The sequence below is a fragment of the Spea bombifrons genome, chromosome 2 (assembly GCF_027358695.1).
Source record: "Spea bombifrons isolate aSpeBom1 chromosome 2, aSpeBom1.2.pri, whole genome shotgun sequence".
Taxonomy (NCBI): domain Eukaryota; kingdom Metazoa; phylum Chordata; class Amphibia; order Anura; family Pelobatidae; genus Spea; species Spea bombifrons.
In genome coordinates this window covers 140,113,923-140,138,987 of record NC_071088.1, presented here as the reverse complement: position 1 = coordinate 140,138,987, position 25,065 = coordinate 140,113,923, and the positions used below count along the sequence as shown (strand labels likewise).

The 25,065-nt window shown below is 54.4% G+C and overlaps 33 non-coding genes across 33 annotated transcripts; all 33 read right to left on the bottom strand.

Moving 5' to 3' along the window:
- Window positions 1-137: 137 nt before the first annotated feature.
- LOC128480907 (U1 spliceosomal RNA) lies at window positions 138-301 on the bottom strand. The gene has a single exon (XR_008350688.1). It is a non-coding gene; the product is annotated as a U1 spliceosomal RNA (small nuclear RNA).
- A 536-nt stretch (window positions 302-837) lies between these two features.
- On the bottom strand, window positions 838-1,053 carry LOC128475488 (small nucleolar RNA U3). The gene has a single exon (XR_008346546.1). It is a non-coding gene; the product is annotated as a small nucleolar RNA U3 (small nucleolar RNA).
- A 612-nt stretch (window positions 1,054-1,665) lies between these two features.
- On the bottom strand, window positions 1,666-1,829 carry LOC128480906 (U1 spliceosomal RNA). Its single transcript, XR_008350687.1, has one exon. It is a non-coding gene; the product is annotated as a U1 spliceosomal RNA (small nuclear RNA).
- Window positions 1,830-2,365: 536 nt separating this feature from the next.
- LOC128481252 (small nucleolar RNA U3) lies at window positions 2,366-2,581 on the bottom strand. Its single transcript, XR_008351004.1, has one exon. It is a non-coding gene; the product is annotated as a small nucleolar RNA U3 (small nucleolar RNA).
- Window positions 2,582-3,193: 612 nt separating this feature from the next.
- On the bottom strand, window positions 3,194-3,357 carry LOC128481047 (U1 spliceosomal RNA). The gene has a single exon (XR_008350821.1). It is a non-coding gene; the product is annotated as a U1 spliceosomal RNA (small nuclear RNA).
- Window positions 3,358-3,893: 536 nt separating this feature from the next.
- On the bottom strand, window positions 3,894-4,109 carry LOC128475579 (small nucleolar RNA U3). The gene has a single exon (XR_008346633.1). It is a non-coding gene; the product is annotated as a small nucleolar RNA U3 (small nucleolar RNA).
- A 612-nt stretch (window positions 4,110-4,721) lies between these two features.
- Window positions 4,722-4,885, bottom strand: LOC128480905 (U1 spliceosomal RNA). The gene has a single exon (XR_008350686.1). It is a non-coding gene; the product is annotated as a U1 spliceosomal RNA (small nuclear RNA).
- A 536-nt stretch (window positions 4,886-5,421) lies between these two features.
- LOC128481251 (small nucleolar RNA U3) lies at window positions 5,422-5,637 on the bottom strand. Its single transcript, XR_008351003.1, has one exon. It is a non-coding gene; the product is annotated as a small nucleolar RNA U3 (small nucleolar RNA).
- A 612-nt stretch (window positions 5,638-6,249) lies between these two features.
- On the bottom strand, window positions 6,250-6,413 carry LOC128480904 (U1 spliceosomal RNA). Its single transcript, XR_008350685.1, has one exon. It is a non-coding gene; the product is annotated as a U1 spliceosomal RNA (small nuclear RNA).
- Window positions 6,414-6,949: 536 nt separating this feature from the next.
- On the bottom strand, window positions 6,950-7,165 carry LOC128475487 (small nucleolar RNA U3). The gene has a single exon (XR_008346545.1). It is a non-coding gene; the product is annotated as a small nucleolar RNA U3 (small nucleolar RNA).
- A 612-nt stretch (window positions 7,166-7,777) lies between these two features.
- On the bottom strand, window positions 7,778-7,941 carry LOC128480903 (U1 spliceosomal RNA). Its single transcript, XR_008350684.1, has one exon. It is a non-coding gene; the product is annotated as a U1 spliceosomal RNA (small nuclear RNA).
- A 536-nt stretch (window positions 7,942-8,477) lies between these two features.
- LOC128481250 (small nucleolar RNA U3) lies at window positions 8,478-8,693 on the bottom strand. The gene has a single exon (XR_008351002.1). It is a non-coding gene; the product is annotated as a small nucleolar RNA U3 (small nucleolar RNA).
- Window positions 8,694-9,305: 612 nt separating this feature from the next.
- Window positions 9,306-9,469, bottom strand: LOC128481102 (U1 spliceosomal RNA). The gene has a single exon (XR_008350874.1). It is a non-coding gene; the product is annotated as a U1 spliceosomal RNA (small nuclear RNA).
- A 536-nt stretch (window positions 9,470-10,005) lies between these two features.
- LOC128475578 (small nucleolar RNA U3) lies at window positions 10,006-10,221 on the bottom strand. The gene has a single exon (XR_008346632.1). It is a non-coding gene; the product is annotated as a small nucleolar RNA U3 (small nucleolar RNA).
- Window positions 10,222-10,834: 613 nt separating this feature from the next.
- Window positions 10,835-10,998, bottom strand: LOC128480902 (U1 spliceosomal RNA). Its single transcript, XR_008350683.1, has one exon. It is a non-coding gene; the product is annotated as a U1 spliceosomal RNA (small nuclear RNA).
- Window positions 10,999-11,534: 536 nt separating this feature from the next.
- Window positions 11,535-11,750, bottom strand: LOC128475576 (small nucleolar RNA U3). Its single transcript, XR_008346630.1, has one exon. It is a non-coding gene; the product is annotated as a small nucleolar RNA U3 (small nucleolar RNA).
- A 613-nt stretch (window positions 11,751-12,363) lies between these two features.
- On the bottom strand, window positions 12,364-12,527 carry LOC128480901 (U1 spliceosomal RNA). The gene has a single exon (XR_008350682.1). It is a non-coding gene; the product is annotated as a U1 spliceosomal RNA (small nuclear RNA).
- A 536-nt stretch (window positions 12,528-13,063) lies between these two features.
- On the bottom strand, window positions 13,064-13,279 carry LOC128475512 (small nucleolar RNA U3). The gene has a single exon (XR_008346569.1). It is a non-coding gene; the product is annotated as a small nucleolar RNA U3 (small nucleolar RNA).
- Window positions 13,280-13,891: 612 nt separating this feature from the next.
- Window positions 13,892-14,055, bottom strand: LOC128480900 (U1 spliceosomal RNA). The gene has a single exon (XR_008350681.1). It is a non-coding gene; the product is annotated as a U1 spliceosomal RNA (small nuclear RNA).
- A 536-nt stretch (window positions 14,056-14,591) lies between these two features.
- LOC128475486 (small nucleolar RNA U3) lies at window positions 14,592-14,807 on the bottom strand. The gene has a single exon (XR_008346544.1). It is a non-coding gene; the product is annotated as a small nucleolar RNA U3 (small nucleolar RNA).
- Window positions 14,808-15,420: 613 nt separating this feature from the next.
- Window positions 15,421-15,584, bottom strand: LOC128480899 (U1 spliceosomal RNA). The gene has a single exon (XR_008350680.1). It is a non-coding gene; the product is annotated as a U1 spliceosomal RNA (small nuclear RNA).
- A 536-nt stretch (window positions 15,585-16,120) lies between these two features.
- Window positions 16,121-16,336, bottom strand: LOC128475575 (small nucleolar RNA U3). Its single transcript, XR_008346629.1, has one exon. It is a non-coding gene; the product is annotated as a small nucleolar RNA U3 (small nucleolar RNA).
- Window positions 16,337-16,949: 613 nt separating this feature from the next.
- LOC128480898 (U1 spliceosomal RNA) lies at window positions 16,950-17,113 on the bottom strand. Its single transcript, XR_008350679.1, has one exon. It is a non-coding gene; the product is annotated as a U1 spliceosomal RNA (small nuclear RNA).
- A 536-nt stretch (window positions 17,114-17,649) lies between these two features.
- Window positions 17,650-17,865, bottom strand: LOC128475646 (small nucleolar RNA U3). The gene has a single exon (XR_008346697.1). It is a non-coding gene; the product is annotated as a small nucleolar RNA U3 (small nucleolar RNA).
- A 612-nt stretch (window positions 17,866-18,477) lies between these two features.
- Window positions 18,478-18,641, bottom strand: LOC128480985 (U1 spliceosomal RNA). Its single transcript, XR_008350763.1, has one exon. It is a non-coding gene; the product is annotated as a U1 spliceosomal RNA (small nuclear RNA).
- A 536-nt stretch (window positions 18,642-19,177) lies between these two features.
- On the bottom strand, window positions 19,178-19,393 carry LOC128475664 (small nucleolar RNA U3). Its single transcript, XR_008346714.1, has one exon. It is a non-coding gene; the product is annotated as a small nucleolar RNA U3 (small nucleolar RNA).
- A 612-nt stretch (window positions 19,394-20,005) lies between these two features.
- Window positions 20,006-20,169, bottom strand: LOC128480896 (U1 spliceosomal RNA). The gene has a single exon (XR_008350677.1). It is a non-coding gene; the product is annotated as a U1 spliceosomal RNA (small nuclear RNA).
- Window positions 20,170-20,705: 536 nt separating this feature from the next.
- Window positions 20,706-20,921, bottom strand: LOC128481151 (small nucleolar RNA U3). Its single transcript, XR_008350909.1, has one exon. It is a non-coding gene; the product is annotated as a small nucleolar RNA U3 (small nucleolar RNA).
- Window positions 20,922-21,533: 612 nt separating this feature from the next.
- Window positions 21,534-21,697, bottom strand: LOC128481109 (U1 spliceosomal RNA). The gene has a single exon (XR_008350881.1). It is a non-coding gene; the product is annotated as a U1 spliceosomal RNA (small nuclear RNA).
- A 536-nt stretch (window positions 21,698-22,233) lies between these two features.
- On the bottom strand, window positions 22,234-22,449 carry LOC128475670 (small nucleolar RNA U3). Its single transcript, XR_008346719.1, has one exon. It is a non-coding gene; the product is annotated as a small nucleolar RNA U3 (small nucleolar RNA).
- A 612-nt stretch (window positions 22,450-23,061) lies between these two features.
- On the bottom strand, window positions 23,062-23,225 carry LOC128480895 (U1 spliceosomal RNA). The gene has a single exon (XR_008350676.1). It is a non-coding gene; the product is annotated as a U1 spliceosomal RNA (small nuclear RNA).
- Window positions 23,226-23,761: 536 nt separating this feature from the next.
- Window positions 23,762-23,977, bottom strand: LOC128481249 (small nucleolar RNA U3). Its single transcript, XR_008351001.1, has one exon. It is a non-coding gene; the product is annotated as a small nucleolar RNA U3 (small nucleolar RNA).
- A 612-nt stretch (window positions 23,978-24,589) lies between these two features.
- Window positions 24,590-24,753, bottom strand: LOC128480894 (U1 spliceosomal RNA). Its single transcript, XR_008350675.1, has one exon. It is a non-coding gene; the product is annotated as a U1 spliceosomal RNA (small nuclear RNA).
- Window positions 24,754-25,065: the final 312 nt, after the last annotated feature.

Below are 25,065 nucleotides of genomic sequence, written 5' to 3'. Positions count from 1 at the left end.
TTTCCCTAACCATAACGGAGGCGCGCCTTAAGGCGCTAGAGCAGCCCCCTTAGGAGGCAGCGGCAAGGGCCACGCCTGGAGAACCACCAGCTGATACCGGAGATAATCCCCGGGCTCTATCGTTAAACCGGGATGATCAGGGGAAAGCGCGAACGCAGTCCCCCACTACCAGAAATTATGCAGTCGAGTTTCCCGCATTTGGGGAAATCGCAGGGGTCAGCACAGCCGGAGTGCAATGGCTGAGCCTCACCCTGGGAGAACCCCCTTCGTGATCAGGGTATCTCCCCTGCCAGGTAAGTATGAGTTGCCATAGGAGATGGTGGGGGGCGCCACTTCCACACCCCTCGCTAAAGTCGTGGTGGGGGTTACTGCTCCAACACTCGGCTCTGTGCAGAACAGCTGCGTGGACAAGGTGCCTGCACACAGGAAATTCCTCATCGTTGCCCTTCAGGGAAAAGTCTTCCCGTGTTAAGCTGCGCTCGTAAAATCCAGCATTCCCAGAGCGCTTTGCAGCACAAAAATTTGCACGCGGTAGCACCGCCCATCAGCGGGACCTCGCGCCGGGGAAGGAGCATTTACCCCTTGGCGACCTTAACGCACGAGCCGGGCAACAGGACTTGGCTACCATTTGATGTTGGTACGCAGAACGTTTCCACGAAAGGCTCATGAAACATAGGCCACATTAAGCCCCTCGCGAGGCGTCTATCCTGTTAAGAGTAGGCCTGCCTCGAAAGCTAGTACGGTCGGCATAGAAGGAAGGCCCTCGAAAGAGGCCAACAAACACAATTAAGGCCGCATCCGCAGAAAGCACAGCTCGACGCGTCGCTACGAGAAGTAACCGCTCAGCTTGCGCGTTCCCCCTCCTAACCTGCCCTCGGGAAGAAAGGAACAGTCATCAGAAGCAACAGGCAGCCGTTAGCCACGGCGCTTGATACTCGCTTCACGCTCAGGGGAACGCACGTGAGCTCTTCATCACGGTTACCGAGCCTGACCACTTCCGAGCACGTTTCTCCGGTCGGGCGCTATAGAAACGATCCCTGAAAGTATAGTCTTGACGTCCGCCCTGCGAGGGACACCGTCCCACCAAAAGGCATCGCTATATAGCTTGCAGCGACAAACTAAAGCTAAGACATTCGCACAACACCGAAAGAGAAGAAGACTTTGCAATGCATGAATCTTATGAAAACAAACAAAAAAAAAACCAATTCGTAACGCTTTTTCTTAGAGGTCAATGCGTGAAGTAGGCTAGATTGCGTTTATTCAACCACTGAACATACATTACATCCAAGGCAGGCTGCGAGGCAGCGCAGAACGGCAACATCAGCGGCTTGGCCGAGGACGCTCTGTGATGGCGTTTTTGCACGCTTTGGAAAAGCAAGAAGGAAAAAAAACCAACCAGAGAAGCGTGAGTGATGAGACCACACGTTTAAGATTTAAGACCTCCCAGGGGTGGGGCTTATGCAGATATATTGTCTCTGACGCAGGAGCAACACCTGACGAGGCCGCAAAGAGCCTGGGGCGGCACCCTTTTCCCTAACCATAACGGAGGCGCGCCTTAAGGCGCTAGAGCAGCCCCCTTAGGAGGCAGCGGCAAGGGCCACGCCTGGAGAACCACCAGCTGATACCGGAGATAATCCCCGGGCTCTATCGTTAAACCGGGATGATCAGGGGAAAGCGCGAACGCAGTCCCCCACTACCAGAAATTATGCAGTCGAGTTTCCCGCATTTGGGGAAATCGCAGGGGTCAGCACAGCCGGAGTGCAATGGCTGAGCCTCACCCTGGGAGAACCCCCTTCGTGATCAGGGTATCTCCCCTGCCAGGTAAGTATGAGTTGCCATAGGAGATGGTGGGGGGCGCCACTTCCACACCCCTCGCTAAAGTCGTGGTGGGGGTTACTGCTCCAACACTCGGCTCTGTGCAGAACAGCTGCGTGGACAAGGTGCCTGCACACAGGAAATTCCTCATCGTTGCCCTTCAGGGAAAAGTCTTCCCGTGTTAAGCTGCGCTCGTAAAATCCAGCATTCCCAGAGCGCTTTGCAGCACAAAAATTTGCACGCGGTAGCACCGCCCATCAGCGGGACCTCGCGCCGGGGAAGGAGCATTTACCCCTTGGCGACCTTAACGCACGAGCCGGGCAACAGGACTTGGCTACCATTTGATGTTGGTACGCAGAACGTTTCCACGAAAGGCTCATGAAACATAGGCCACATTAAGCCCCTCGCGAGGCGTCTATCCTGTTAAGAGTAGGCCTGCCTCGAAAGCTAGTACGGTCGGCATAGAAGGAAGGCCCTCGAAAGAGGCCAACAAACACAATTAAGGCCGCATCCGCAGAAAGCACAGCTCGACGCGTCGCTACGAGAAGTAACCGCTCAGCTTGCGCGTTCCCCCTCCTAACCTGCCCTCGGGAAGAAAGGAACAGTCATCAAAAGCAACAGGCAGCCGTTAGCCACGGCGCTTGATACTCGCTTCGCGCTCAGGGGAACGCACGTGAGCTCTTCATCACGGTTACCGAGCCTGACCACTTCCGAGCACGTTTCTCCGGTCGGGCGCTATAGAAACGATCCCTGAAAGTATAGTCTTGACGTCCGCCCTGCGAGGGACACCGTCCCACCAAAAGGCATCGCTATATAGCTTGCAGCGACAAACTAAAGCTAAGACATTCGCACAACACCGAAAGAGAAGAAGACTTTGCAATGCATGAATCTTATGAAAACAAACAAAAAAAAAACCAATTCGTAACGCTTTTTCTTAGAAGTCAATGCGTGAAGTAGGCTAGATTGCGTTTATTCAACCACTGAACATACATTACATCCAAGGCAGGCTGCGAGGCAGCGCAGAACGGCAACATCAGCGGCTTGGCCGAGGACGCTCTGTGATGGCGTTTTTGCACGCTTTGGAAAAGCAAGAAGGAAAAAAAACCAACCAGAGAAGCGTGAGTGATGAGACCACACGTTTAAGATTTAAGACCTCCCAGGGGTGGGGCTTATGCAGATACATTGTCTCTGACGCAGGAGCAACACCTGACGAGGCCGCAAAGAGCCTGGGGCGGCACCCTTTTCCCTAACCATAACGGAGGCGCGCCTTAAGGCGCTAGAGCAGCCCCCTTAGGAGGCAGCGGCAAGGGCCACGCCTGGAGAACCACCAGCTGATACCGGAGATAATCCCCGGGCTCTATCGTTAAACCGGGATGGTCAGGGGAAAGCGCGAACGCAGTCCCCCACTACCAGAAATTATGCAGTCGAGTTTCCCGCATTTGGGGAAATCGCAGGGGTCAGCACAGCCGGAGTGCAATGGCTGAGCCTCATCCTGGGAGAACCCCCTTCGTGATCAGGGTATCTCCCCTGCCAGGTAAGTATGAGTTGCCATAGGAGATGGTGGGGGGCGCCACTTCCACACCCCTCGCTAAAGTCGTGGTGGGGGTTACTGCTCCAACACTCGGCTCTGTGCAGAACAGCTGCGTGGACAAGGTGCCTGCACACAGGAAATTCCTCATCGTTGCCCTTCAGGGAAAAGTCTTCCCGTGTTAAGCTGCGCTCGTAAAATCCAGCATTCCCAGAGCGCTTTGCAGCACAAAAATTTGCACGCGGTAGCACCGCCCATCAGCGGGACCTCGCGCCGGGGAAGGAGCATTTACCCCTTGGCGACCTTAACGCACGAGCCGGGCAACAGGACTTGGCTACCATTTGATGTTGGTACGCAGAACGTTTCCACGAAAGGCTCATGAAACATAGGCCACATTAAGCCCCTCGCGAGGCGTCTATCCTGTTAAGAGTAGGCCTGCCTCGAAAGCTAGTACGGTCGGCACAGAAGGAAGGCCCTCGAAAGAGGCCAACAAACACAATTAAGGCCGCATCCGCAGAAAGCACAGCTCGACGCGTCGCTACGAGAAGTAACCGCTCAGCTTGCGCGTTCCCCCTCCTAACCTGCCCTCGGGAAGAAAGGAACAGTCATCAGAAGCAACAGGCAGCCGTTAGCCACGGCGCTTGATACTCGCTTCGCGCTCAGGGGAACGCACGTGAGCTCTTCATCACGGTTACCGAGCCTGACCACTTCCGAGCACGTTTCTCCGGTCGGGCGCTATAGAAACGATCCCTGAAAGTATAGTCTTGACGTCCGCCCTGCGAGGGACACCGTCCCACCAAAAGGCATCGCTATATAGCTTGCAGCGACAAACTAAAGCTAAGACATTCGCACAACACCGAAAGAGAAGAAGACTTTGCAATGCATGAATCTTATGAAAACAAACAAAAAAAAAACCAATTCGTAACGCTTTTTCTTAGAGGTCAATGCGTGAAGTAGGCTAGATTGCGTTTATTCAACCACTGAACATACATTACATCCAAGGCAGGCTGCGAGGCAGCGCAGAACGGCAACATCAGCGGCTTGGCCGAGGACGCTCTGTGATGGCGTTTTTGCACGCTTTGGAAAAGCAAGAAGGAAAAAAAACCAACCAGAGAAGCGTGAGTGATGAGACCACACGTTTAAGATTTAAGACCTCCCAGGGGTGGGGCTTATGCAGATATATTGTCTCTGACGCAGGAGCAACACCTGACGAGGCCGCAAAGAGCCTGGGGCGGCACCCTTTTCCCTAACCATAACGGAGGCGCGCCTTAAGGCGCTAGAGCAGCCCCCTTAGGAGGCAGCGGCAAGGGCCACGCCTGGAGAACCACCAGCTGATACCGGAGATAATCCCCGGGCTCTATCGTTAAACCGGGATGATCAGGGGAAAGCGCGAACGCAGTCCCCCACTACCAGAAATTATGCAGTCGAGTTTCCCGCATTTGGGGAAATCGCAGGGGTCAGCACAGCCGGAGTGCAATGGCTGAGCCTCACCCTGGGAGAACCCCCTTCGTGATCAGGGTATCTCCCCTGCCAGGTAAGTATGAGTTGCCATAGGAGATGGTGGGGGTCGCCACTTCCACACCCCTCGCTAAAGTCGTGGTGGGGGTTACTGCTCCAACACTCGGCTCTGTGCAGAACAGCTGCGTGGACAAGGTGCCTGCACACAGGAAATTCGTCATCGTTGCCCTTCAGGGAAAAGTCTTCCCGTGTTAAGCTGCGCTCGTAAAATCCAGCATTCCCAGAGCGCTTTGCAGCACAAAAATTTGCACGCGGTAGCACCGCCCATCAGCGGGACCTCGCGCCGGGGAAGGAGCATTTACCCCTTGGCGACCTTAACGCACGAGCCGGGCAACAGGACTTGGCTACCATTTGATGTTGGTACGCAGAACGTTTCCACGAAAGGCTCATGAAACATAGGCCACATTAAGCCCCTCGCGAGGCGTCTATCCTGTTAAGAGTAGGCCTGCCTCAAAAGCTAGTACGGTCGGCATAGAAGGAAGGCCCTCGAAAGAGGCCAACAAACACAATTAAGGCCGCATCCGCAGAAAGCACAGCTCGACGCGTCGCTACGAGAAGTAACCGCTCAGCTTGCGCGTTCCCCCTCCTAACCTGCCCTCGGGAAGAAAGGAACAGTCATCAAAAGCAACAGGCAGCCGTTAGCCACGGCGCTTGATACTCGCTTCGCGCTCAGGGGAACGCACGTGAGCTCTTCATCACGGTTACCGAGCCTGACCACTTCCGAGCACGTTTCTCCGGTCGGGCGCTATAGAAACGATCCCTGAAAGTATAGTCTTGACGTCCGCCCTGCGAGGGACACCGTCCCACCAAAAGGCATCGCTATATAGCTTGCAGCGACAAACTAAAGCTAAGACATTCGCACAACACCGAAAGAGAAGAAGACTTTGCAATGCATGAATCTTATGAAAACAAACAAAAAAAAAACCAATTCGTAACGCTTTTTCTTAGAGGTCAATGCGTGAAGTAGGCTAGATTGCGTTTATTCAACCACTGAACATACATTACATCCAAGGCAGGCTGCGAGGCAGCGCAGAACGGCAACATCAGCGGCTTGGCCGAGGACGCTCTGTGATGGCGTTTTTGCACGCTTTGGAAAAGCAAGAAGGAAAAAAAACCAACCAGAGAAGCGTGAGTGATGAGACCACACGTTTAAGATTTAAGACCTCCCAGGGGTGGGGCTTATGCAGATACATTGTCTCTGACGCAGGAGCAACACCTGACGAGGCCGCAAAGAGCCTGGGGCGGCACCCTTTTCCCTAACCATAACGGAGGCGCGCCTTAAGGCGCTAGAGCAGCCCCCTTAGGAGGCAGCGGCAAGGGCCACGCCTGGAGAACCACCAGCTGATACCGGAGATAATCCCCGGGCTCTATCGTTAAACCGGGATGATCAGGGGAAAGCGCGAACGCAGTCCCCCACTACCAGAAATTATGCAGTCGAGTTTCCCGCATTTGGGGAAATCGCAGGGGTCAGCACAGCCGGAGTGCAATGGCTGAGCCTCACCCTGGGAGAACCCCCTTCGTGATCAGGGTATCTCCCCTGCCAGGTAAGTATGAGTTGCCATAGGAGATGGTGGGGGGCGCCACTTCCACACCCCTCGCTAAAGTCGTGGTGGGGGTTACTGCTCCAACACTCGGCTCTGTGCAGAACAGCTGCGTGGACAAGGTGCCTGCACACAGGAAATTCCTCATCGTTGCCCTTCAGGGAAAAGTCTTCCCGTGTTAAGCTGCGCTCGTAAAATCCAGCATTCCCAGAGCGCTTTGCAGCACAAAAATTTGCACGCGGTAGCACCGCCCATCAGCGGGACCTCGCGCCGGGGAAGGAGCATTTACCCCTTGGCGACCTTAACGCACGAGCCGGGCAACAGGACTTGGCTACCATTTGATGTTGGTACGCAGAACGTTTCCACGAAAGGCTCATGAAACATAGGCCACATTAAGCCCCTCGCGAGGCGTCTATCCTGTTAAGAGTAGGCCTGCCTCGAAAGCTAGTACGGTCGGCATAGAAGGAAGGCCCTCGAAAGAGGCCAACAAACACAATTAAGGCCGCATCCGCAGAAAGCACAGCTCGACGCGTCGCTACGAGAAGTAACCGCTCAGCTTGCGCGTTCCCCCTCCTAACCTGCCCTCGGGAAGAAAGGAACAGTCATCAGAAGCAACAGGCAGCCGTTAGCCACGGCGCTTGATACTCGCTTCACGCTCAGGGGAACGCACGTGAGCTCTTCATCACGGTTACCGAGCCTGACCACTTCCGAGCACGTTTCTCCGGTCGGGCGCTATAGAAACGATCCCTGAAAGTATAGTCTTGACGTCCGCCCTGCGAGGGACACCGTCCCACCAAAAGGCATCGCTATATAGCTTGCAGCGACAAACTAAAGCTAAGACATTCGCACAACACCGAAAGAGAAGAAGACTTTGCAATGCATGAATCTTATGAAAACAAACAAAAAAAAAACCAATTCGTAACGCTTTTTCTTAGAGGTCAATGCGTGAAGTAGGCTAGATTGCGTTTATTCAACCACTGAACATACATTACATCCAAGGCAGGCTGCGAGGCAGCGCAGAACGGCAACATCAGCGGCTTGGCCGAGGACGCTCTGTGATGGCGTTTTTGCACGCTTTGGAAAAGCAAGAAGGAAAAAAAACCAACCAGAGAAGCGTGAGTGATGAGACCACACGTTTAAGATTTAAGACCTCCCAGGGGTGGGGCTTATGCAGATATATTGTCTCTGACGCAGGAGCAACACCTGACGAGGCCGCAAAGAGCCTGGGGCGGCACCCTTTTCCCTAACCATAACGGAGGCGCGCCTTAAGGCGCTAGAGCAGCCCCCTTAGGAGGCAGCGGCAAGGGCCACGCCTGGAGAACCACCAGCTGATACCGGAGATAATCCCCGGGCTCTATCGTTAAACCGGGATGATCAGGGGAAAGCGCGAACGCAGTCCCCCACTACCAGAAATTATGCAGTCGAGTTTCCCGCATTTGGGGAAATCGCAGGGGTCAGCACAGCCGGAGTGCAATGGCTGAGCCTCACCCTGGGAGAACCCCCTTCGTGATCAGGGTATCTCCCCTGCCAGGTAAGTATGAGTTGCCATAGGAGATGGTGGGGGGCGCCACTTCCACACCCCTCGCTAAAGTCGTGGTGGGGGTTACTGCTCCAACACTCGGCTCTGTGCAGAACAGCTGCGTGGACAAGGTGCCTGCACACAGGAAATTCCTCATCGTTGCCCTTCAGGGAAAAGTCTTCCCGTGTTAAGCTGCGCTCGTAAAATCCAGCATTCCCAGAGCGCTTTGCAGCACAAAAATTTGCACGCGGTAGCACCGCCCATCAGCGGGACCTCGCGCCGGGGAAGGAGCATTTACCCCTTGGCGACCTTAACGCACGAGCCGGGCAACAGGACTTGGCTACCATTTGATGTTGGTACGCAGAACGTTTCCACGAAAGGCTCATGAAACATAGGCCACATTAAGCCCCTCGCGAGGCGTCTATCCTGTTAAGAGTAGGCCTGCCTCGAAAGCTAGTACGGTCGGCATAGAAGGAAGGCCCTCGAAAGAGGCCAACAAACACAATTAAGGCCGCATCCGCAGAAAGCACAGCTCGACGCGTCGCTACGAGAAGTAACCGCTCAGCTTGCGCGTTCCCCCTCCTAACCTGCCCTCGGGAAGAAAGGAACAGTCATCAAAAGCAACAGGCAGCCGTTAGCCACGGCGCTTGATACTCGCTTCGCGCTCAGGGGAACGCACGTGAGCTCTTCATCACGGTTACCGAGCCTGACCACTTCCGAGCACGTTTCTCCGGTCGGGCGCTATAGAAACGATCCCTGAAAGTATAGTCTTGACGTCCGCCCTGCGAGGGACACCGTCCCACCAAAAGGCATCGCTATATAGCTTGCAGCGACAAACTAAAGCTAAGACATTCGCACAACACCGAAAGAGAAGAAGACTTTGCAATGCATGAATCTTATGAAAACAAACAAAAAAAAAAACAATTCGTAACGCTTTTTCTTAGAAGTCAATGCGTGAAGTAGGCTAGATTGCGTTTATTCAACCACTGAACATACATTACATCCAAGGCAGGCTGCGAGGCAGCGCAGAACGGCAACATCAGCGGCTTGGCCGAGGACGCTCTGTGATGGCGTTTTTGCACGCTTTGGAAAAGCAAGAAGGAAAAAAAACCAACCAGAGAAGCGTGAGTGATGAGACCACACGTTTAAGATTTAAGACCTCCCAGGGGTGGGGCTTATGCAGATATATTGTCTCTGACGCAGGAGCAACACCTGACGAGGCCGCAAAGAGCCTGGGGCGGCACCCTTTTCCCTAACCATAACGGAGGCGCGCCTTAAGGCGCTAGAGCAGCCCCCTTAGGAGGCAGCGGCAAGGGCCACGCCTGGAGAACCACCAGCTGATACCGGAGATAATCCCCGGGCTCTATCGTTAAACCGGGATGATCAGGGGAAAGCGCGAACGCAGTCCCCCACTACCAGAAATTATGCAGTCGAGTTTCCCGCATTTGGGGAAATCGCAGGGGTCAGCACAGCCGGAGTGCAATGGCTGAGCCTCACCCTGGGAGAACTCCTTTCGTGATCAGGGTATCTCCCCTGCCAGGTAAGTATGAGTTGCCATAGGAGATGGTGGGGGGCGCCACTTCCACAACCCTCGCTAAAGTCGTGGTGGGGGTTACTGCTCCAACACTCGGCTCTGTGCAGAACAGCTGCGTGGACAAGGTGCCTGCACACAGGAAATTCCTCATCGTTGCCCTTCAGGGAAAAGTCTTCCCGTGTTAAGCTGCGCTCGTAAAATCCAGCATTCCCAGAGCGCTTTGCAGCACAAAAATTTGCACGCGGTAGCACCGCCCATCAGCGGGACCTCGCGCCGGGGAAGGAGCATTTACCCCTTGGCGACCTTAACGCACGAGCCGGGCAACAGGACTTGGCTACCATTTGATGTTGGTACGCAGAACGTTTCCACGAAAGGCTCATGAAACATAGGCCACATTAAGCCCCTCGCGAGGCGTCTATCCTGTTAAGAGTAGGCCTGCCTCGAAAGCTAGTACGGTCGGCATAGAAGGAAGGCCCTCGAAAGAGGCCAACAAACACAATTAAGGCCGCATCCGCAGAAAGCACAGCTCGACGCGTCGCTACGAGAAGTAACCGCTCAGCTTGCGCGTTCCCCCTCCTAACCTGCCCTCGGGAAGAAAGGAACAGTCATCAGAAGCAACAGGCAGCCGTTAGCCACGGCGCTTGATACTCGCTTCGCGCTCAGGGGAACGCACGTGAGCTCTTCATCACGGTTACCGAGCCTGACCACTTCCGAGCACGTTTCTCCGGTCGGGCGCTATAGAAACGATCCCTGAAAGTATAGTCTTGACGTCCGCCCTGCGAGGGACACCGTCCCACCAAAAGGCATCGCTATATAGCTTGCAGCGACAAACTAAAGCTAAGACATTCGCACAACACCGAAAGAGAAGAAGACTTTGCAATGCATGAATCTTATGAAAACAAACAAAAAAAAAAACCAATTCGTAACGCTTTTTCTTAGAGGTCAATGCGTGAAGTAGGCTAGATTGCGTTTATTCAACCACTGAACATACATTACATCCAAGGCAGGCTGCGAGGCAGCGCAGAACGGCAACATCAGCGGCTTGGCCGAGGACGCTCTGTGATGGCGTTTTTGCACGCTTTGGAAAAGCAAGAAGGAAAAAAAACCAACCAGAGAAGCGTGAGTGATGAGACCACACGTTTAAGATTTAAGACCTCCCAGGGGTGGGGCTTATGCAGATATATTGTCTCTGACGCAGGAGCAACACCTGACGAGGCCGCAAAGAGCCTGGGGCGGCACCCTTTTCCCTAACCATAACGGAGGCGCGCCTTAAGGCGCTAGAGCAGCCCCCTTAGGAGGCAGCGGCAAGGGCCACGCCTGGAGAACCACCAGCTGATACCGGAGATAATCCCCGGGCTCTATCGTTAAACCGGGATGATCAGGGGAAAGCGCGAACGCAGTCCCCCACTACCAGAAATTATGCAGTCGAGTTTCCCGCATTTGGGGAAATCGCAGGGGTCAGCACAGCCGGAGTGCAATGGCTGAGCCTCACCCTGGGAGAACCCCCTTCGTGATCAGGGTATCTCCCCTGCCAGGTAAGTATGAGTTGCCATAGGAGATGGTGGGGGGCGCCACTTCCACACCCCTCGCTAAAGTCGTGGTGGGGGTTACTGCTCCAACACTCGGCTCTGTGCAGAACAGCTGCGTGGACAAGGTGCCTGCACACAGGAAATTCCTCATCGTTGCCCTTCAGGGAAAAGTCTTCCCGTGTTAAGCTGCGCTCGTAAAATCCAGCATTCCCAGAGCGCTTTGCAGCACAAAAATTTGCACGCGGTAGCACCGCCCATCAGCGGGACCTCGCGCCGGGGAAGGAGCATTTACCCCTTGGCGACCTTAACGCACGAGCCGGGCAACAGGACTTGGCCACCATTTGATGTTGGTACGCAGAACGTTTCCACGAAAGGCTCATGAAACATAGGCCACATTAAGCCCCTCGCGAGGCGTCTATCCTGTTAAGAGTAGGCCTGCCTCGAAAGCTAGTACGGTCGGCATAGAAGGAAGGCCCTCGAAAGAGGCCAACAAACACAATTAAGGCCGCATCCGCAGAAAGCACAGCTCGACGCGTCGCTACGAGAAGTAACCGCTCAGCTTGCGCGTTCCCCCTCCTAACCTGCCCTCGGGAAGAAAGGAACAGTCATCAGAAGCAACAGGCAGCCGTTAGCCACGGCGCTTGATACTCGCTTCGCGCTCAGGGGAACGCACGTGAGCTCTTCATCACGGTTACCGAGCCTGACCACTTCCGAGCACGTTTCTCCGGTCGGGCGCTATAGAAACGATCCCTGAAAGTATAGTCTTGACGTCCGCCCTGCGAGGGACACCGTCCCACCAAAAGGCATCGCTATATAGCTTGCAGCGACAAACTAAAGCTAAGACATTCGCACAACACCGAAAGAGAAGAAGACTTTGCAATGCATGAATCTTATGAAAACAAACAAAAAAAAAAACCAATTCGTAACGCTTTTTCTTAGAGGTCAATGCGTGAAGTAGGCTAGATTGCGTTTATTCAACCACTGAACATACATTACATCCAAGGCAGGCTGCGAGGCAGCGCAGAACGGCAACATCAGCGGCTTGGCCGAGGACGCTCTGTGATGGCGTTTTTGCACGCTTTGGAAAAGCAAGAAGGAAAAAAAACCAACCAGAGAAGCGTGAGTGATGAGACCACACGTTTAAGATTTAAGACCTCCCAGGGGTGGGGCTTATGCAGATACATTGTCTCTGACGCAGGAGCAACACCTGACGAGGCCGCAAAGAGCCTGGGGCGGCACCCTTTTCCCTAACCATAACGGAGGCGCGCCTTAAGGCGCTAGAGCAGCCCCCTTAGGAGGCAGCGGCAAGGGCCACGCCTGGAGAACCACCAGCTGATACCGGAGATAATCCCCGGGCTCTATCGTTAAACCGGGATGATCAGGGGAAAGCGCGAACGCAGTCCCCCACTACCAGAAATTATGCAGTCGAGTTTCCCGCATTTGGGGAAATCGCAGGGGTCAGCACAGCCGGAGTGCAATGGCTGAGCCTCACCCTGGGAGAACCCCCTTCGTGATCAGGGTATCTCCCCTGCCAGGTAAGTATGAGTTGCCATAGGAGATGGTGGGGGGCGCCACTTCCACACCCCTCGCTAAAGTCGTGGTGGGGGTTACTGCTCCAACACTCGGCTCTGTGCAGAACAGCTGCGTGGACAAGGTGCCTGCACACAGGAAATTCCTCATCGTTGCCCTTCAGGGAAAAGTCTTCCCGTGTTAAGCTGCGCTCGTAAAATCCAGCATTCCCAGAGCGCTTTGCAGCACAAAAATTTGCACGCGGTAGCACCGCCCATCAGCGGGACCTCGCGCCGGGGAAGGAGCATTTACCCCTTGGCGACCTTAACGCACGAGCCGGGCAACAGGACTTGGCTACCATTTGATGTTGGTACGCAGAACGTTTCCACGAAAGGCTCATGAAACATAGGCCACATTAAGCCCCTCGCGAGGCGTCTATCCTGTTAAGAGTAGGCCTGCCTCGAAAGCTAGTACGGTCGGCATAGAAGGAAGGCCCTCGAAAGAGGCCAACAAACACAATTAAGGCCGCATCCGCAGAAAGCACAGCTCGACGCGTCGCTACGAGAAGTAACCGCTCAGCTTGCGCGTTCCCCCTCCTAACCTGCCCTCGGGAAGAAAGGAACAGTCATCAAAAGCAACAGGCAGCCGTTAGCCACGGCGCTTGATACTCGCTTCGCGCTCAGGGGAACGCACGTGAGATCTTCATCACGGTTACCGAGCCTGACCACTTCCGAGCACGTTTCTCCGGTCGGGCGCTATAGAAACGATCCCTGAAAGTATAGTCTTGACGTCCGCCCTGCGAGGGACACCGTCCCACCAAAAGGCATCGCTATATAGCTTGCAGCGACAAACTAAAGCTAAGACATTCGCACAACACCGAAAGAGAAGAAGACTTTGCAATGCATGAATCTTATGAAAACAAACAAAAAAAAAACCAATTCGTAACGCTTTTTCTTAGAAGTCAATGCGTGAAGTAGGCTAGATTGCGTTTATTCAACCACTGAACATACATTACATCCAAGGCAGGCTGCGAGGCAGCGCAGAACGGCAACATCAGCGGCTTGGCCGAGGACGCTCTGTGATGGCGTTTTTGCACGCTTTGGAAAAGCAAGAAGGAAAAAAAACCAACCAGAGAAGCGTGAGTGATGAGACCACACGTTTAAGATTTAAGACCTCCCAGGGGTGGGGCTTATGCAGATACATTGTCTCTGACGCAGGAGCAACACCTGACGAGGCCGCAAAGAGCCTGGGGCGGCACCCTTTTCCCTAACCATAACGGAGGCGCGCCTTAAGGCGCTAGAGCAGCCCCCTTAGGAGGCAGCGGCAAGGGCCACGCCTGGAGAACCACCAGCTGATACCGGAGATAATCCCCGGGCTCTATCGTTAAACCGGGATGATCAGGGGAAAGCGCGAACGCAGTCCCCCACTACCAGAAATTATGCAGTCGAGTTTCCCGCATTTGGGGAAATCGCAGGGGTCAGCACAGCCGGAGTGCAATGGCTGAGCCTCACCCTGGGAGAACCCCCTTCGTGATCAGGGTATCTCCCCTGCCAGGTAAGTATGAGTTGCCATAGGAGATGGTGGGGGGCGCCACTTCCACACCCCTCGCTAAAGTCGTGGTGGGGGTTACTGCTCCAACACTCGGCTCTGTGCAGAACAGCTGCGTGGACAAGGTGCCTGCACACAGGAAATTCCTCATCGTTGCCCTTCAGGGAAAAGTCTTCCCGTGTTAAGCTGCGCTCGTAAAATCCAGCATTCCCAGAGCGCTTTGCAGCACAAAAATTTGCACGCGGTAGCACCGCCCATCAGCGGGACCTCGCGCCGGGGAAGGAGCATTTACCCCTTGGCGACCTTAACGCACGAGCCGGGCAACAGGACTTGGCTACCATTTGATGTTGGTACGCAGAACGTTTCCACGAAAGGCTCATGAAACATAGGCCACATTAAGCCCCTCGCGAGGCGTCTATCCTGTTAAGAGTAGGCCTGCCTCGAAAGCTAGTACGGTCGGCATAGAAGGAAGGCCCTCGAAAGAGGCCAACAAACACAATTAAGGCCGCATCCGCAGAAAGCACAGCTCGACGCGTCGCTACGAGAAGTAACCGCTCAGCTTGCGCGTTCCCCCTCCTAACCTGCCCTCGGGAAGAAAGGAACAGTCATCAGAAGCAACAGGCAGCCGTTAGCCACGGCGCTTGATACTCGCTTCACGCTCAGGGGAACGCACGTGAGCTCTTCATCACGGTTACCGAGCCTGACCACTTCCGAGCACGTTTCTCCGGTCGGGCGCTATAGAAACGATCCCTGAAAGTATAGTCTTGACGTCCGCCCTGCGAGGGACACCGTCCCACCAAAAGGCATCGCTATATAGCTTGCAGCGACAAACTAAAGCTAAGACATTCGCACAACACCGAAAGAGAAGAAGACTTTGCAATGCATGAATCTTATGAAAACAAACAAAAAAAAAAAACAATTCGTAACGCTTTTTCTTAGAAGTCAATGCGTGAAGTAGGCTAGATTGCGTTTATTCAACCACTGAACATACATTACATCCAAGGCAGGCTGCGAGGCAGCGCAGAACGGCAACATCAGCGGCTTGGCCGAGGACGCTCTGTGATGGCGTTTTTGCACGCTTTGGAAAAGCAAGAAGGAAAAAAAACCAACCAGAGAAGCGTGAGTGATGAGACCACACGTTTAAGATTTAAGACCTCCCAGGGGTGGGGCTTATGCAGATATATTGTCTCTGACGCAGGAGCAACACCTGACGAGGCCGCAAAGAGCCTGGGGCGGCACCCTTTTCCCTAACCATAACGGAGGCGCGCCTTAAGGCGCTAGAGCAGCCCCCTTAGGAGGCAGCGGCAAGGGCCACGCCTGGAGAACCACCAGCTGATACCGGAGATAATCCCCGGGCTCTATCGTTAAACCGGGATGATCAGGGGAAAGCGCGAACGCAGTCCCCCACTACCAGAAATTATGCAGTCGAGTTTCCCGCATTTGGGGAAATCGCAGGGGTCAGCACAGCCGGAGTGCAATGGCTGAGCCTCACCCTGGGAGAACCCCCTTCGTGATCAGGGTATCTCCCCTGCCAGGTAAGTATGAGTTGCCATAGGAGATGGTGGGGGGCGCCACTTCCACACCCCTCGCTAAAGTCGTGGTGGGGGTTACTGCTCCAACACTCGGCTCTGTGCAGAACAGCTGCGTGGACAAGGTGCCTGCACACAGGAAATTCCTCATCGCTGCCCTTCAGGGAAAAGTCTTCCCGTGTTAAGCTGCGCTCGTAAAATCCAGCATTCCCAGAGCGCTTTGCAGCACAAAAATTTGCACGCGGTAGCACCGCCCATCAGCGGGACCTCGCGCCGGGGAAGGAGCATTTACCCCTTGGCGACCTTAACGCACGAGCCGGGCAACAGGACTTGGCTACCATTTGATGTTGGTACGCAGAACGTTTCCACGAAAGGCTCATGAAACATAGGCCACATTAAGCCCCTCGCGAGGCGTCTATCCTGTTAAGAGTAGGCCTGCCTCGAAAGCTAGTACGGTCGGCATAGAAGGAAGGCCCTCGAAAGAGGCCAACAAACACAATTAAGGCCGCATCCGCAGAAAGCACAGCTCGACGCGTCGCTACGAGAAGTAACCGCTCAGCTTGCGCGTTCCCCCTCCTAACCTGCCCTCGGGAAGAAAGGAACAGTCATCAGAAGCAACAGGCAGCCGTTAGCCACGGCGCTTGATACTCGCTTCGCGCTCAGGGGAACGCACGTGAGCTCTTCATCACGGTTACCGAGCCTGACCACTTCCGAGCACGTTTCTCCGGTCGGGCGCTATAGAAACGATCCCTGAAAGTATAGTCTTGACGTCCGCCCTGCGAGGGACACCGTCCCACCAAAAGGCATCGCTATATAGCTTGCAGCGACAAACTAAAGCTAAGACATTCACACAACACCGAAAGAGAAGAAGACTTTGCAATGCATGAATCTTATGAAAACAAACAAAAAAAAAAACCAATTCGTAACGCTTTTTCTTAGAGGTCAATGCGTGAAGTAGGCTAGATTGCGTTTATTCAACCACTGAACATACATTACATCCAAGGCAGGCTGCGAGGCAGCGCAGAACGGCAACATCAGCGGCTTGGCCGAGGACGCTCTGTGATGGCGTTTTTGCACGCTTTGGAAAAGCAAGAAGGAAAAAAAACCAACCAGAGAAGCGTGAGTGATGAGACCACACGTTTAAGATTTAAGACCTCCCAGGGGTGGGGCTTATGCAGATATATTGTCTCTGACGCAGGAGCAACACCTGACGAGGCCGCAAAGAGCCTGGGGCGGCACCCTTTTCCCTAACCATAACGGAGGCGCACCTTAAGGCGCTAGAGCAGCCCCCTTAGGAGGCAGCGGCAAGGGCCACGCCTGGAGAACCACCAGCTGATACCGGAGATAATCCCCGGGCTCTATCGTTAAACCGGGATGATCAGGGGAAAGCGCGAACGCAGTCCCCCACTACCAGAAATTATGCAGTCGAGTTTCCCGCATTTGGGGAAATCGCAGGGGTCAGCACAGCCGGAGTGCAATGGCTGAGCCTCACCCTGGGAGAACCCCCTTCGTGATCAGGGTATCTCCCCTGCCAGGTAAGTATGAGTTGCCATAGGAGATGGTGGGGGGCGCCACTTCCACACCCCTCGCTAAAGTCGTGGTGGGGGTTACTGCTCCAACACTCGGCTCTGTGCAGAACAGCTGCGTGGACAAGGTGCCTGCACACAGGAAATTCCTCATCGTTGCCCTTCAGGGAAAAGTCTTCCCGTGTTAAGCTGCGCTCGTAAAATCCAGCATTCCCAGAGCGCTTTGCAGCACAAAAATTTGCACGCGGTAGCACCGCCCATCAGCGGGACCTCGCGCCGGGGAAGGAGCATTTACCCCTTGGCGACCTTAACGCACGAGCCGGGCAACAGGACTTGGCTACCATTTGATGTTGGTACGCAGAACGTTTCCACGAAAGGCTCATGAAACATAGGCCACATTAAGCCCCTCGCGAGGCGTCTATCCTGTTAAGAGTAGGCCTGTCTCGAAAGCTAGTACGGTCGGCATAGAAGGAAGGCCCTCGAAAGAGGCCAACAAACACAATTAAGGCCGCATCCGCAGAAAGCACAGCTCGACGCGTCGCTACGAGAAGTAACCGCTCAGCTTGCGCGTTCCCCCTCCTAACCTGCCCTCGGGAAGAAAGGAACAGTCATCAAAAGCAACAGGCAGCCGTTAGCCACGGCGCTTGATACTCGCTTCGCGCTCAGGGGAACGCACGTGAGCTCTTCATCACGGTTACTGAGCCTGACCACTTCCGAGCACGTTTCTCCGGTCGGGCGCTATAAAAACGATCCCTGAAAGTATAGTCTTGACGTCCGCCCTGCGAGGGACACCGTCCCACCAAAAGGCATCGCTATATAGCTTGCAGCGACAAACTAAAGCTAAGACATTCGCACAACACCGAAAGAGAAGAAGACTTTGCAATGCATGAATCTTATGAAAACAAACAAAAAAAAACCCAATTCGTAACGCTTTTTCTTAGAAGTCAATGCGTGAAGTAGGCTAGATTGCGTTTATTCAACCACTGAACATACATTACATCCAAGGCAGGCTGCGAGGCAGCGCAGAACGGCAACATCAGCGGCTTGGCCGAGGACGCTCTGTGATGGCGTTTTTGCACGCTTTGGAAAAGCAAGAAGGAAAAAAAACCAACCAGAGAAGCGTGAGTGATGAGACCACACGTTTAAGATTTAAGACCTCCCAGGGGTGGGGCTTATGCAGATATATTGTCTCTGACGCAGGAGCAACACCTGACGAGGCCGCAAAGAGCCTGGGGCGGCACCCTTTTCCCTAACCATAACGGAGGCGCGCCTTAAGGCGCTAGAGCAGCCCCCTTAGGAGGCAGCGGCAAGGGCCACGCCTGGAGAACCACCAGCTGATACCGGAGATAATCCCCGGGCTCTATCGTTAAACCGGGATGATCAGGGGAAAGCGCGAACACAGTCCCCCACTACCAGAAATTATGCAGTCGAGTTTCCCGCATTTGGGGAAATCGCAGGGGTCAGCACAGCCGGAGTGCAATGGCTGAGCCTCACCCTGGGAGAACCCCCTTCGTGATCAGGGTATCTCCCCTGCCAGGTAAGTATGAGTTGCCATAGGAGATGGTGGGGGGCGCCACTTCCACACCCCTCGCTAAAGTCGTGGTGGGGGTTACTGCTCCAACACTCGGCTCTGTGCAGAACAGCTGCGTGGACAAGGTGCCTGCACACAGGAAATTCCTCATCGTTGCCCTTCAGGGAAAAGTCTTCCCGTGTTAAGCTGCGCTCGTAAAATCCAGCATTCCCAGAGCGCTTTGCAGCACAAAAATTTGCACGCGGTAGCACCGCCCATCAGCGGGACCTCACGCCGGGGAAGGAGCATTTACCCCTTGGCGACCTTAACGCACGAGCCGGGCAACAGGACTTGGCTACCATTTGATGTTGGTACGCAGAACGTTTCCACGAAAGGCTCATGAAACATAGGCCACATTAAGCCCCTCGCGAGGCGTCTATCCTGTTAAGAGTAGGCCTGCCTCGAAAGCTAGTACGGTCGGCATAGAAGGAAGGCCCTCGAAAGAGGCCAACAAACACAATTAAGGCCGCATCCGCAGAAAGCACAGCTCGACGCGTCGCTACGAGAAGTAACCGCTCAGCTTGCGCGTTCCCCCTCCTAACCTGCCCTCGGGAAGAAAGGAACAGTCATCAGAAGCAACAGGCAGCCGTTAGCCATGGCGCTTGATACTCGCTTCGCGCTCAGGGGAACGCACGTGAGCTCTTCATCACGGTTACCGAGCCTGACCACTTCCGAGCACGTTTCTCCGGTCGGGCGCTATAGAAACGATCCCTGAAAGTATAGTCTTGACGTCCGCCCTGCGAGGGACACCGTCCCACCAAAAGGCATCGCTATATAGCTTGCAGCGACAAACTAAAGCTAAGACATTCGCACAACACCGAAAGAGAAGAAGACTTTGCAATGCATGAATCTTATGAAAACAAACAAAAAAAAAACCAATTCGTAACGCTTTTTCTTAGAGGTCAATGCGTGAAGTAGGCTAGATTGCGTTTATTCAACCACTGAACATACATTACATCCAAGGCAGGCTGCGAGGCAGCGCAGAACGGCAACATCAGCGGCTTGGCCGAGGACGCTCTGTGATGGCGTTTTTGCACGCTTTGGAAAAGCAAGAAGGAAAAAAAACCAACCAGAGAAGCGTGAGTGATGAGACCACACGTTTAAGATTTAAGACCTCCCAGGGGTGGGGCTTATGCAGATATATTGTCTCTGACGCAGGAGCAACACCTGACGAGGCCGCAAAGAGCCTGGGGCGGCACCCTTTTCCCTAACCATAACGGAGGCGCGCCTTAAGGCGCTAGAGCAGCCCCCTTAGGAGGCAGCAGCAAGGGCCACGCCTGGAGAACCACCAGCTGATACCGGAGATAATCCCCGGGCTCTATCGTTAAACCGGGATGATCAGGGGAAAGCGCGAACGCAGTCCCCCACTACCAGAAATTATGCAGTCGAGTTTCCCGCATTTGGGGAAATCGCAGGGGTCAGCACAGCCGGAGTGCAATGGCTGAGCCTCACCCTGGGAGAACCCCCTTCGTGATCAGGGTATCTCCCCTGCCAGGTAAGTATGAGTTGCCATAGGAGATGGTGGGGGGCGCCACTTCCACACCCCTCGCTAAAGTCGTGGTGGGGGTTACTGCTCCAACACTCGGCTCTGTGCAGAACAGCTGCGTGGACAAGGTGCCTGCACACAGGAAATTCCTCATCGTTGCCCTTCAGGGAAAAGTCTTCCCGTGTTAAGCTGCGCTCGTAAAATCCAGCATTCCCAGAGCGCTTTGCAGCACAAAAATTTGCACGCGGTAGCACCGCCCATCAGCGGGACCTCGCGCCGGGGAAGGAGCATTTACCCCTTGGCGACCTTAACGCACGAGCCGGGCAACAGGACTTGGCTACCATTTGATGTTGGTACGCAGAACGTTTCCACGAAAGGCTCATGAAACATAGGCCACATTAAGCCCCTCGCGAGGCGTCTATCCTGTTAAGAGTAGGCCTGCCTCGAAAGCTAGTACGGTCGGCATAGAAGGAAGGCCCTCGAAAGAGGCCAACAAACACAATTAAGGCCGCATCCGCAGAAAGCACAGCTCGACGCGTCGCTACGAGAAGTAACCGCTCAGCTTGCGCGTTCCCCCTCCTAACCTGCCCTCGGGAAGAAAGGAACAGTCATCAAAAGCAACAGGCAGCCGTTAGCCACGGCGCTTGATACTCGCTTCGCGCTCAGGGGAACGCACGTGAGCTCTTCATCACGGTTACCGAGCCTGACCACTTCCGAGCACGTTTCTCCGGTCGGGCACTATAGAAACGATCCCTGAAAGTATAGTCTTGACGTCCGCCCTGCGAGGGACACCGTCCCACCAAAAGGCATCGCTATATAGCTTGCAGCGACAAACTAAAGCTAAGACATTCGCACAACACCGAAAGAGAAGAAGACTTTGCAATGCATGAATCTTATGAAAACAAACAAAAAAAAAACCAATTCGTAACGCTTTTTCTTAGAAGTCAATGCGTGAAGTAGGCTAGATTGCGTTTATTCAACCACTGAACATACATTACATCCAAGGCAGGCTGCGAGGCAGCGCAGAACGGCAACATCAGCGGCTTGGCCGAGGACGCTCTGTGATGGCGTTTTTGCACGCTTTGGAAAAGCAAGAAGGAAAAAAAACCAACCAGAGAAGCGTGAGTGATGAGACCACACGTTTAAGATTTAAGACCTCCCAGGGGTGGGGCTTATGCAGATATATTGTCTCTGACGCAGGAGCAACACCTGACGAGGCCGCAAAGAGCCTGGGGCGGCACCCTTTTCCCTAACCATAACGGAGGCGCGCCTTAAGGCGCTAGAGCAGCCCCCTTAGGAGGCAGCGGCAAGGGCCACGCCTGGAGAACCACCAGCTGATACCGGAGATAATCCCCGGGCTCTATCGTTAAACCGGGATGATCAGGGGAAAGCGCGAACGCAGTCCCCCACTACCAGAAATTATGCAGTCAAGTTTCCCGCATTTGGGGAAATCGCAGGGGTCAGCACAGCCGGAGTGCAATGGCTGAGCCTCACCCTGGGAGAACTCCCTTCGTGATCAGGGTATCTCCCCTGCCAGGTAAGTATGAGTTGCCATAGGAGATGGTGGGGGGCGCCACTTCCACACCCCTCGCTAAAGTCGTGGTGGGGGTTACTGCTCCAACACTCGGCTCTGTGCAGAACAGCTGCGTGGACAAGGTGCCTGCACACAGGAAATTCCTCATCGTTGCCCTTCAGGGAAAAGTCTTCCCGTGTTAAGCTGCGCTCGTAAAATCCAGCATTCCCAGAGCGCTTTGCAGCACAAAAATTTGCACGCGGTAGCACCGCCCATCAGCGGGACCTCGCGCCGGGGAAGGAGCATTTACCCCTTGGCGACCTTAACGCACGAGCCGGGCAACAGGACTTGGCTACCATTTGATGTTGGTACGCAGAACGTTTCCACGAAAGGCTCATGAAACATAGGCCACATTAAGCCCCTCGCGAGGCGTCTATCCTGTTAAGAGTAGGCCTGCCTCGAACGCTAGTACGGTCGGCATAGAAGGAAGGCCCTCGAAAGAGGCCAACAAACACAATTAAGGCCGCATCCGCAGAAAGCACAGCTCGACGCGTCGCTACGAGAAGTAACCGCTCAGCTTGCGCGTTCCCCCTCCTAACCTGCCCTCGGGAAGAAAGGAACAGTCATCAGAAGCAACAGGCAGCCGTTAGCCACGGCGCTTGATACTCGCTTCGCGCTCAGGGGAACGCACGTGAGCTCTTCATCACGGTTACCGAGCCTGACCACTTCCGAGCACGTTTCTCCGGTCGGGCGCTATAGAAACGATCCCTGAAAATATAGTCTTGACGTCCGCCCTGCGAGGGACACCGTCCCACCAAAAGGCATCGCTATATAGCTTGCAGCGACAAACTAAAGCTAAGACATTCGCACAACACCGAAAGAGAAGAAGACTTTGCAATGCATGAATCTTATGAAAACAAACAAAAAAAAAACCAATTCGTAACGCTTTTTCTTAGAGGTCAATGCGTGAAGTAGGCTAGATTGCGTTTATTCAACCACTGAACATACATTACATCCAAGGCAGGCTGCGAGGCAGCGCAGAACGGCAACATCAGCGGCTTGGCCGAGGACGCTCTGTGATGGCGTTTTTGCACGCTTTGGAAAAGCAAGAAGGAAAAAAAACCAACCAGAGAAGCGTGAGTGATGAGACCACACGTTTAAGATTTAAGACCTCCCAGGGGTGGGGCTTATGCAGATATATTGTCTCTGACGCAGGAGCAACACCTGACGAGGCCGCAAAGAGCCTGGGGCGGCACGCTTTTCCCTAACCATAACGGAGGCGCGCCTTAAGGCGCTAGAGCAGCCCCCTTAGGAGGCAGCGGCAAGGGCCACGCCTGGAGAACCACCAGCTGATACCGGAGATAATCCCCGGGCTCTATCGTTAAACCGGGATGATCAGGGGAAAGCGCGAACGCAGTCCCCCACTACCAGAAATTATGCAGTCGAGTTTCCCGCATTTGGGGAAATCGCAGGGGTCAGCACAGCCGGAGTGCAATGGCTGAGCCTCACCCTGGGAGAACCCCCTTCGTGATCAGGGTATCTCCCCTGCCAGGTAAGTATGAGTTGCCATAGGAGATGGTGGGGGGCGCCACTTCCACACCCCTCGCTAAAGTCGTGGTGGGGGTTACTGCTCCAACACTCGGCTCTGTGCAGAACAGCTGCGTGGACAAGGTGCCTGCACACAGGAAATTCGTCATCGTTGCCCTTCAGGGAAAAGTCTTCCCGTGTTAAGCTGCGCTCGTAAAATCCAGCATTCCCAGAGCGCTTTGCAGCACAAAAATTTGCACGCGGTAGCACCGCCCATCAGCGGGACCTCGCGCCGGGGAAGGAGCATTTACCCCTTGGCGACCTTAACGCACGAGCCGGGCAACAGGACTTGGCTACCATTTGATGTTGGTACGCAGAACGTTTCCACGAAAGGCTCATGAAACATAGGCCACATTAAGCCCCTCGCGAGGCGTCTATCCTGTTAAGAGTAGGCCTGCCTCAAAAGCTAGTACGGTCGGCATAGAAGGAAGGCCCTCGAAAGAGGCCAACAAACACAATTAAGGCCGCATCCGCAGAAAGCACAGCTCGACGCGTCGCTACGAGAAGTAACCGCTCAGCTTGCGCGTTCCCCCTCCTAACCTGCCCTCGGGAAGAAAGGAACAGTCATCAAAAGCAACAGGCAGCCGTTAGCCACGGCGCTTGATACTCGCTTCGCGCTCAGGGGAACGCACGTGAGCTCTTCATCACGGTTACCGAGCCTGACCACTTCCGAGCACGTTTCTCCGGTCGGGCGCTATAGAAACGATCCCTGAAAGTATAGTCTTGACGTCCGCCCTGCGAGGGACACCGTCCCACCAAAAGGCATCGCTATATAGCTTGCAGCGACAAACTAAAGCTAAGACATTCGCACAACACCGAAAGAGAAGAAGACTTTGCAATGCATGAATCTTATGAAAACAAACAAAAAAAAAACCAATTCGTAACGCTTTTTCTTAGAGGTCAATGCGTGAAGTAGGCTAGATTGCGTTTATTCAACCACTGAACATACATTACATCCAAGGCAGGCTGCGAGGCAGCGCAGAACGGCAACATCAGCGGCTTGGCCGAGGACGCTCTGTGATGGCGTTTTTGCACGCTTTGGAAAAGCAAGAAGGAAAAAAAACCAACCAGAGAAGCGTGAGTGATGAGACCACACGTTTAAGATTTAAGACCTCCCAGGGGTGGGGCTTATGCAGATACATTGTCTCTGACGCAGGAGCAACACCTGACGAGGCCGCAAAGAGCCTGGGGCGGCACCCTTTTCCCTAACCATAACGGAGGCGCGCCTTAAGGCGCTAGAGCAGCCCCCTTAGGAGGCAGCGGCAAGGGCCACGCCTGGAGAACCACCAGCTGATACCGGAGATAATCCCCGGGCTCTATCGTTAAACCGGGATGATCAGGGGAAAGCGCGAACGCAGTCCCCCACTACCAGAAATTATGCAGTCGAGTTTCCCGCATTTGGGGAAATCGCAGGGGTCAGCACAGCCGGAGTGCAATGGCTGAGCCTCACCCTGGGAGAACCCCCTTCGTGATCAGGGTATCTCCCCTGCCAGGTAAGTATGAGTTGCCATAGGAGATGGTGGGGGGCGCCACTTCCACACCCCTCGCTAAAGTCGTGGTGGGGGTTACTGCTCCAACACTCGGCTCTGTGCAGAACAGCTGCGTGGACAAGGTGCCTGCACACAGGAAATTCCTCATCGTTGCCCTTCAGGGAAAAGTCTTCCCGTGTTAAGCTGCGCTCGTAAAATCCAGCATTCCCAGAGCGCTTTGCAGCACAAAAATTTGCACGCGGTAGCACCGCCCATCAGCGGGACCTCGCGCCGGGGAAGGAGCATTTACCCCTTGGCGACCTTAACGCACGAGCCGGGCAACA